Raw genomic sequence first — 10343 nt, forward strand, 5'->3', positions numbered from 1 at the left:
CACTTATATGTGGAATCTAAATTACGGCACAAATGAACCTATCTACAAAAGAGAAACAGACTCACAGACATAGAGAACAGACTTGTGGTTGCCAAGGAGGAGGATGGTGGGGGAGGGAAGGACTGGGAGTGTGGGATTAGCAGATGTAAACTATTATATATAGGATGGATAAACAAGTTCCTACCGTATAGCACAGGGAACTATATTCAATATCCTGTGATAAACCATAATGAAAAAGAATGTATGTGTAAAAGCGAGTCACTTTGCTGTACAGCAGAAACTGGCACAATATTGTAAATCAATTATACTTTAATTAAAAAAATTTTTTAATTACATAAAAAGAAGAAAGAAATGGTTGACAATTCCAGAGAACTTACATAAAATATGGATAGGAAAAAACATTCTTTGAATTTGGTAATGAGGAGGATCTTGGTGACCTCAGGGAGATAAATTTCAGGGAACTAAGTTTCAGGGGACTAGGAAAGAGGAGGCAGAAGCCTAGCAGTGACGTAAGTAGGATGCATGGGATAGAGCTAGTGAGAGCGGCCTCTTCTTTCAGTAAGCTTGAAAATACTGCACAAGTGATGCTGTGCAAACTCTGGGCGTAAAACTTAAGATATTAGAAGCTTCTATTTTCTGTATCTTGTAATACTCTCTCTGGGAGCCCCAAGCCACCCTATGAAAATCCACCACTACACTGTGATCGCAGTCTCAGCTGAACCCAGCCTGCCCCCCATCCCTGCTGAGTGGCAGACCTGCAATCGAAGGCATCTTGGGGCTCTAGACCAGCCCACCCACCAGCTGAACACCATTAAGTCACCTGTGTCAAAGCTGCTTGGAGCAGAAGTGCCCAGCAGAGTCCTGCCTAAATTCCCGAGCCACAAAATCATGAGATACTATAAAATGGGAAGTTTTAGGGTGGTTTGTTACCCAGCAATACACACCTGGACCTGAGTGCGGTGCTAATCCCAGTTGCCTTCTCCCAGTCATGAGATTTAAGGAAAAAGGATGTTAAACTAACTGTCATCCTGTCCCCACTGCTCTGAGAGTAACTTTGCAGGATGTTTTGTGTCATTAGCAGGTGATGGCCAAGTACTCAGACTCTAGAGTCCCACATACCCAAGTTTACATATTAGCTTCTCTGCTTGCTAGCTGCGCAAAATTCAGTGAGACATATTTATATAAAGTTACATTTACTTAAACTTGCATAGTTCCTGGCACAATAAATACTTGCTAAATGTTAGCTCTTATTTAAACAATGAGTTTTTCCATCAGAGGGTAGCAAATCATCGCTTTTTTAATCAAATGAGCCTGACTTGGACTCACTTCATCCCTCCCAACTAGCAGGACCAGTGAGAACCTTCTTCCTTCACTTTCTGCTTCTTCACAACCACAACGGCAAGTCTGTTCTTGTTGGTCTTCTGGTGCCTTCCTCTGCTTCTCACTGTTTGACCTACAAACCTTCACACACACACACACACACACACACACACACACACACACACATATATACACACCACATGAGAAAACCTCTAAACCACAAGTTCTCCTGCAGGAAATGTGAGTATTAAAGGATTGACTTCTGAATGTCTTTTCAGCAACCACGAAACTTTCAGTTCCAATTTGTGTGACATGTGAATTGCTCCTGTTGGAAATAACTGGAAAGAAAGAGAGAACTAGGTGTTGGGAATAGCAAAGGAAGAATAAAGGCAAAGGAGGAGAAGAAGTTTTTGTAGTGAAACATTAGGAATTCTGAAGGAAATTGAAAAAAAGAGAAAGACACCTATTTATGCCAGAAAGCAAAGGTCTAAGCTGTGTATGAACAGGGCCAGGGGTAGAGGGGAGGCTGGAATCCTGGCTATTGAACAGATATTTCAAATACACAAAATTAGCCATGAAGGGTGCCCAAGGCTTTTTCCATCTCAGGGACCCAAACTACTCTGCATTTCTGAAACCACAGGGGACCCAAGATCTTGGAGATTGGAGTTAGTGATTCTGAGTCATAACGTTAACAAACATTGAACAGGTAGAGGACAAGACACAGAGAGCAAATGCCTCCTAAGCAGCATACCAGCATAGTACCTGAAAAAAAATCTACAGACATCTCATCGATCTGCTCCATTAGGGAATTCCTACAAAGTCGCTAATAAGCAATGGGTGTTAAGATAAAATTAATTACACAGCACCCATCATAACTAATTTAAATGGGTGAAATGTCACCAGAAATTTTAGTGTGTTCTTTACTGTTTTACCTTCACAAACATAAGAATATAAGGTGAGTGACAACCTCTGGACTTTAACCCCGATTTTCATACTGTTAAACGTTCCTTATCGTCCATGGGCTTTTTGAGTAGAAAACTGGGGATCAGTGCATGTGGAGGGCAGCTGGGGGAGGGGACGATACTAGGAAGGCAGGGACTTAACAGAATGGTAGCCAGTAGCCAGGAAGTCCATCAGGATCCTTGCAGCACCATGGGTGGGAACATGCCGACTTTGTAGAAATAAATTGATTTGATGCCTTTTGAGTCAAAGTACTTAAGATGCGTCTGCCTTGCTGAGAACTATTCCTTGTGACCACAGGGCACACAGCCACAGACCAACCGTTTCATATTTGCAGCGGTTCCTGTGAGCATTAAAATGTCTCCACTCAGCCCCATTTAGACCTCCCTCCCACCAACCAGGGCTTTTCTTGGCAGGGGTCGAGTGTGAGTGGGGAGTAAGAGGGAGAGGAGCCAGATCGCACATTCATAAAGGGCCTGAAATTTATATTTTTGACATTTTCTTCAAATAAAGTTATATAAACACTATACTTTTGGAGGGTTAAAATATTAATTTTTTAAATGTAAACAAGTAAAATTTACCGTGTATGTATACCCCTGTTTTGGCGTCTCCTTTTTAGTATATTTGGATCCTCAGAAATGGGAGTGCTCTGGGTCCTTTCCATCTCTGGGAGGCCCTGCCCAACCCAACCATCACCTATAACTCTTCCCCTCAAATGTTGAAATTTTTAAATGGAAGCCTAGATAGATGCTAAGCTGAAGATGGGAGTGATTAGGGAATAGGTAGTAGGTACAGGCAGATGCAGAGGAAGATACTAAAATCTATTCCACTGAGCCCCAGTAGAAGGAATATCCCTCAAGAGCTGGCGCTCAATCTTTCATCTCTAAATCCCTAATTCATGGTATAGTGGCTAGAACAGAGTAGGAGCTGAATGCATGTGTGTCAAACGGGTGAGTGAATGAATGAATGAACAACACAAACCTGGACAGATTATTCTTTATGCAATATATGGTACTGTCAAATTCAACTGCCTGCAAGGGAATCATTTGTCTATGGAGTAGGCAAATTTTCAATCTGAAGCTGACTTCAAGCCATTGCTCAGACCAAGTGTCCAGCTAAAGGAACATAAATGATTTTTCATATCCTACCAAGGAAAGCATACGTGGGAGAAAGAAATCCGCAGCTGGAAAAATCAGAGCATATTCCAAGACCAAAGAGAAATTCCTTTTGGATTGTCAATTATTTGGGATTACCTGGGCCTGGGTCACAGACCATTGGTGTGGATAATCAAGAATTGACTGCAGATGTGGATGTTAAGCCTGCCTGGCTCAGACATCCCCCAGTGGCCTGATCACAACTTCCTCCGCTCCCCACCACACAGAGCCCAGGGTAGAAACGGAGGTGTAAATCCACAGCAAGGCTGGAGGCAGGGACCTCCTACTAATACCCCCAAAGTTTAGAGTTTCCCCCAGAGCTTCATGGATAAACTAGGGTTTGTTATAAACTCTGCAGCAAAGGTACACAGGAGTGAGGGCATCATAGAGAAGAGAATCAGAAATTGTCCATGCCTGCTGCATTTTCCTAAGTTACTACAACCTCCTAATACATCATGTGTATTAAAAGCAGGGACAACTATGAACGAAGTTGAAGAGTGGGTGCTCTGCTTTGGGCACTGCTGCCGCTTGTCATCTCTGCTTTGTCCCTGACCCTTGGCCTCCACTTGAGTCCACGAGTTGCTCAAGGTCTTTTCCTGACAGCTTCCCCTGGGGGTGATCTACATTCCCAGCCTCTTCTCCTGCCCCATAACCAATTTCCTGCTGCACGCTCTGTGCTGCCAGAGACCTGCCCTCAGCTCTCAAAGGTTAAAGCTGGGATAATTTGATAAATTAATCTGGGCTTTCAGAGTAATGTGTTAATGGGCACTCCTTCTAACAAGAGTTTTCAGAAGAACTTTCCCTATATGTGTTGACCTATCTAATGGAGTAGCTCAGAAGGAGGGCAGCAGGTGTGGAGGGTTGGGTGGCATCAGCCAGAGAGAGAATATTTTGGGGTCTGTGAACTGAGGCTTTCAAGACTTCTGGTTGTCTATGACTGGATCTGTCTATAGAGGCAGGTGACGAGCAGTCTTTCCTGTACAGAAGGACAAATCCAGGGTGTCACTTGCTATTTTTCTACCCCAGGGAGCGCCTGAGGGCATTTTAGAGGCATCCTACTTTATTATTCAAGTTTCGTGAGAATATTTAAGCAAATACAAAGGGAAACAAGTTGAGAAAATATGCTTAGCCTCATAATCAATACAGAGGAAGAGACCCACCATGAACTAAGAATTCTGTGGCCCATTCTAGTGAGGGAGAGTATGGGAAGCACATAAACAGAGAGTCTGCCCCTGGCTGAGCTTTATAAAGGAGTTCTTAGCCTCACCAGAAAGAGTGGGATAATTTATAGGCTAACATTTTCTTTTAATGTGGATAGCATTTTCCTCATTTATAGTGAATTAGGTTAAGCATGCATGGGGAGCGAGGGAGAAAGGCTTTTAGTGATGCTCTAAATGATTAGTAATTTGAATAAAGTAAAGAACCTCTAAAAGATGGAGGACTGCCACACATTAGCCGGTCTCTCTTCTAAGTGCTAGAACCAGCCACCTCTGGGGTTGAACCAGACCAGTTTCAAAGAAATTGTGGTCATTAAAGCATTAAGATAAAAAGATACAGACTGTGCTAAATATTTTAAACTGGTTTTAAGCCGTATGTGTGTATGATGTAAGTGACATTGAAACAAATGACTGAAGACTGAACATATTGGGTACTTGGTGTCCTGGGAGCCACCATGTTGCGCTTTGGCCCTTGGGTCACACCAACTTGCCAGGACCCAGAGATAAAGTGGAAGTGATGGGCAAAAAACATCCCATCTTGAGCTTCAGTTTCCTCATCTGCAAAATGGAAATAATAATAGTCCCCCCTTAGTGTTGCCATTATGATTAGAGACGATATATGTATTTTACCTAGTGAATAGTGGGCACCAATAAGTTAATAATATTGTTTTAAGATCAAAACCATTCCTTTTTGTTGGACTGTATTCAACATTTTAGGCATTACTTGTCTTCCTCCTCTTAACCAATCCAGACCTTTTCTGCTTACGGCGGCTATTGCAGGCAAACAAGATGAAACTCCTTATGTATATGGTTTACCCTAAAGCTAATCCAGCTGGAAGAGTTCCAAGTACTGTTTCTTTACCAATAATTTTCCACAAACAAAAATATAAGCAACAGAAATTCTTCACCAAGGTTTGCAGGGCATCGTTTGTTTCCATCACTCTGCATTTGCTTTAGGCGTTCCTGGCATATCAATAAACCTTCATCCTCTTCGCATAGACAGGCGAGTGAAGCGAGCCCAAGGACCTTGGTCTGGTCCTGGCTTCATCACCCCTTCCCTGTGCAGCCTGTGGCTAGTCTTCAGACTCTCTGGACCTCTGATCCACTCTCCATAAAATGCAGACTGTCTTCACTAAGTAAATAAAGTAAATTAAATGAATTAAGGGCTTCCCTGGTGGCGCAGTGGTTGAGAATCTGCCTGCCAATGCAGGGGACACGGGTTCGAGCCCTGGTCTGGGAAGATCCCGCATGCCGCGCCGCGGAGCAACTGGGCCCGTGAGCCACGACTACTGAGCCTGAGCGTCTGGAGCCTCTGCTCCGCAACAAGAGAGGCCGCGATAGTGAGAGGCCCGCGCACCGCGATGAAGAGTGGCCCCCCGCTCGCCGCAACTGGAGAAAGCCCTCGCACAGAAACGAAGACCCAACACAGCCAAAAATAAACATAATAAATAAATAATAAATAAAAATTTAAAAAAAAAAAAAAAAATGAATTAAAACTCTCAACTCATGGGTCAAAGAATCGTTTTTCTAGACACAAAGTTTTAATGGCTTAACAGGACCACCCTCTCCCCGCATTGCTCTGGCTGGTTCCTCCGTGGACTCCTCCTTCATCAGCCTCCTGGGGAGAGGAATGGTGAGATTTCGAGTGGCTTTGGAGCCAGGTAGGCTGAAATCTGAATCTCAGTGCTTCTGTTTACTGGCCACATGAACGTCAGCAAATTGCTTATCAGTCCAGGGCCTCAGTTTGTCCCCCTCTAAAATGGGCTAAAACAGCACAGAGCCCACTCCCGATGTCAGCAGGAGAATAAAATAAGGATAAAAAGGGCCTAGCACATAGTTGGTATGGAGCAACTTTTAGCTCCTTTCCTTCCAACAATCAAACTGGAAAAGTGGCGGATTTTCAAGACCCCTTCCCCCCACGAACTCTCACACGGGGCCCTGAAAATAGTCAGTGAAAAGATTATTTTCAATTGTCTCTAAACACACACACATACACACACACCACCCCCTCAACCTTCTCCCATCTTCCCCACTTTCCCCGGAAATGAAACCTGCATGAAACTCAGGCCCACGCAAGAGGAGACCATTTCAAAGAGGCAGGTGGGGAGGGGTCATTGCTTTCCAGAATCTTAGCCACCTCACCCCCCTTCAGGCCACTGGCCTGATGAGAAAGAAGGTGATTCTTTTTTTCCATTGTTTTAATTTAATTCTAATTGAATGTATGGCTGGAGATGCCTTAAAAGGACTCTTTTTTTTTTCTGGTTAAATGTCCTCGGGGAGTGTACCCCAAGACCGCTCTCTTTGTGATAACTTATTCTGGTCAGCTGAGCTGGGGTCTCTTTATTACTTCTCCCGACCACCCCCCCTCCAAAGCCCCAGCAGGAGGGGCCCCCGCTGCAGTTGCTGATGACTAGCGAATTACTCAAGTGTGAACTGTTTCACTGTCTGTCACTTTGCTCATTAGGCGAGTGAGAAAATGTATCTGTGGCTCTGTCTCACGGTCCTCATTAGCTTGGTGGCTCATTTTCACTTCCCTTGTTTGTTTTAAAGACGAAGGCATAAGAAACAGTCTTCCCTCGGTGTTCCTCAGCATAATTTTAAGAAGCAAAAGCCTGGATAATCTTATTATCTTCCCAATAATTGTGTTGTTCGGATGATAGGGAAAGGGTAATTGCCTCTACTGCATTTCCAGCCAGGGTATCGGGGTGCAACTGTTTTTGTGGTGCTAAGGATTGAAGTCCTCAGCATTGGGGTAAGATCATGGTGTTTTTGGAAAGATAATAAACAGATACTCCAGTGAGCCTGTACCCTGAAAATGTTGTTTTATTTCCTTCCAACACTCTAGTCCCTGTAGGTTAAATATATATGTATATAAAATTAACATGTATAGTATATATATATTATTAACATATACGTATATTATTATGAACACCACCTTTGTGTTAAATGTAATTCTATTTCCACCTGGAGATTTAGCAAAAGGATCGGATTTTTTTGGGGGGGGGCAGTGATATGGGAGGGATATATAGGGTATATTTAAGATTTGATTTTTATGAACCATTCTTTACAGGCATTTATGGTTGTTTATCCTGCCTAGATTTATTTACTGAGATGGTGAAACAGAGCTGAGATCACCTAATATCATTCAAGATTTTGACATTCTGGTTGCCTTCCTGATAGAAGTGTGTCAGCCTATTTCTTATTTGCTGCACTTGACTTAAGGTGTTTAGGATCCATTTTTGTTCAGCCACATAAATGTTGTTCCAAATTCATTAGCATCTGTGTGGAGCCCCAGCCACGGATACCCTGTGGCTGATGATTTAAGTGGGGAACATCCGTCCCACAGGGCTAAAAGACAAAAAAAAAAGCTATGTTCTTTTCTTTACCTAAATTTAAAACTTCTCACATGCACGTAGCATGTTAGAGTTGGCATTAGCTGTTAGCATCAGGTCACACAAACTTCTGCATGACCAAAAAATAAAAGATGAAGTAGACCGGTAAATATGCAGATTATGTTTCTGTTTATTTGCATTTTCAAATCTAGAGTTTAAAGTCTAAGAAGTGTGGAGAAAGAGGCATTCTCTTATTTTTTTTTTTAAAGCTTGATTCTTTTAATAACAATGCCAGCTAAAATGCCTGATTTTCATCTCCCTCAACCATTTTCTTCATTCAGAGAAATGAGAATGCACACAAACCATTCGAGGGAAATATAATGCATTATTATAATATGACTTGGCCTAAGTAGCTAATCACTTTTTATTAACACTTTTTGGCCCAGGGAGTTGGGATTTCTCCAAGCTGGCTGTCAGGGTAGGGATTCTGGGAGTCTATATTAGTAATTAGCATTACAAGATCTCGACTCCTGGGGTGATTCAAATTAATACAAAATAAAAGTGCAAATTTCCAAGTAGCTTTGAAAGCCATATCTAGTATTAAATTTATGTTATTAAAGCCCTTTCCAGCCAGTATGACAGGGGTCCAAAGCAGAGAGTTTCCTTAAATATCTGCACCACTCATCTTGGACTCTTTAAAATTAAATAAAAGAGCATACAATGAAAGATCAAAAGAATTTTCTGTACAATTGAGTTACGCCTTGGCAGTAAAGTTTTCCACCAAACCAAATCCCTACAAAGCGATATGAGTTTCATGGTCACAGTTGCTTTTGGACTTTCCTTGATACATTTGGCAGCTATCTTGAGAGAATCCAAAGAACCGCTGGCAGCATCAATCACTCATTTCATAAGCAGGCGCTGAGGCGACAGGAGGGCGCTTGGCATATTACCATCTCTGCACCGTGCAACCCCTCCCGGCAGGAGAAAAGAGAAACGAGAAACAGTACAGCATAGAGACATTACGTAGTCCTCGTCTTCGAATAAGGTCCTACTAATGTGTAAATAACCTGCTTTCTCTAACCATGTCTTTAGCAGACTAAGTGGTTAATTGTTATTGATCAGCTCTGCCCATTGTTCCAATATCAGTCATTATTGAAAATAATCTCAGTATCCTTCATTAGGCATGCATCTGTTTCCATGGGAATGCATTTTTAACACAGAGAGCTACTTGAGTGTTATTGGTTTCACTGGTTGTGCGGCACTGAGGGTTGTGGTTGCCCAATCTGTCATAGTTAATCAACTCTCATCTCTTAACACTGGCTGCAGTTATCAATGAGCTAAGGATTAATATTCTGGGCGAAGCAGATGATAAATCATTTGTATATAATTAGTGTACAGCAAGGTTACAGCTGACATGAATTTTTATCTTAATTATGAGAGAAATTTGTTCCATTAATTTAATTTAGTTTGCATGAGTGGCTAGACACCTAACAAAGTTAATCTTACACCTGTCATTACAACATTAAGGAGAGAACCTAGTGTGTTGAGGCGCCCGTCTCGGGTTCTCCCGCAATGAGGATAATGTTGTTCATCCTGATGTGAAAACAGATGATCGTAGACAGAAGATGTAAAGTCGACTCTTTTTAAAGTTGTCCCTGGGGATTTATGGGAGCATATCGAAGTGACTCAACAGACGTTGCTGCACTTTGGATACCACTGTCCCCTTTCAAAATTACCTGTCTCCTGCCTTGTAAATCAGGCGGAGAACACCAGACGCAAGAAGAGGTGTGTTATGTTTTTAATGCATATATGTTAACTTTAAAGCTTTTGACCAAAGAAAGCTTGGTCTCATGACAAGCTATTATTGCATTTGTATCCAATGCAATGAATGAAGAAATGTCTGCTGTTGAGGTTGTCTATTCTAAGTGCTTAGTGTTTATGTTATAATTGAATAGAATAATTCACATCACTCGATCTACTGTGCAAGTGGTAATTATGCAGGCATCACGGAGGCTTCAGAGTACTGCACGAAACTTAACCCTGCACTACTTATCCAAGTTATTACTAAGTCTGATCAATCATATTTGATTGATAGAGTAGGTGGGACTGTGTATGCTGCAGAATGTGATGTTCTTTATTTTCCTAACGATTAGCTACACATTTAAGTTTACGAAAAAAAAAAAAAAGGCTGGCTTATTTAACCTGGCTTATTTAAAATGGTTTCCTTACAGACGTACCTCTGTGATAAGAATTTGACCCTGAGTGTCTGATCTGGTGTAGGGGAAATCTTTAAAGGGGTGGGGCGGGAGGAGTCGCAAAGTCACAATACAAAATCCTTGTACACAGTATGACTGAGGAAC

The 10343-nt window shown here is 42.1% G+C and overlaps 1 long non-coding RNA gene across 4 annotated transcripts in view; it reads right to left on the minus strand.

Annotated features, from left to right (window-relative positions):
* Nucleotides 1-238: 238 nt before the first annotated feature.
* LOC309662772 overlaps nucleotides 239-10343 on the minus strand; it is a 33026-nt gene continuing 22921 nt past the window's right edge. For all 4 annotated transcript variants that reach the window (XR_014264939.1, XR_014264940.1, XR_014264941.1 and 1 more), the window contains one exon: nucleotides 239-5783. This is a non-coding gene — a long non-coding RNA (uncharacterized lncRNA). The remainder of the gene's footprint in view (nucleotides 5784-10343) is intronic.

Source organism: Balaenoptera physalus, assembly GCF_965194825.1.
Source record: "Balaenoptera physalus genome assembly, chromosome: 6".
Classification (NCBI taxonomy): domain Eukaryota; kingdom Metazoa; phylum Chordata; class Mammalia; order Artiodactyla; family Balaenopteridae; genus Balaenoptera; species Balaenoptera physalus.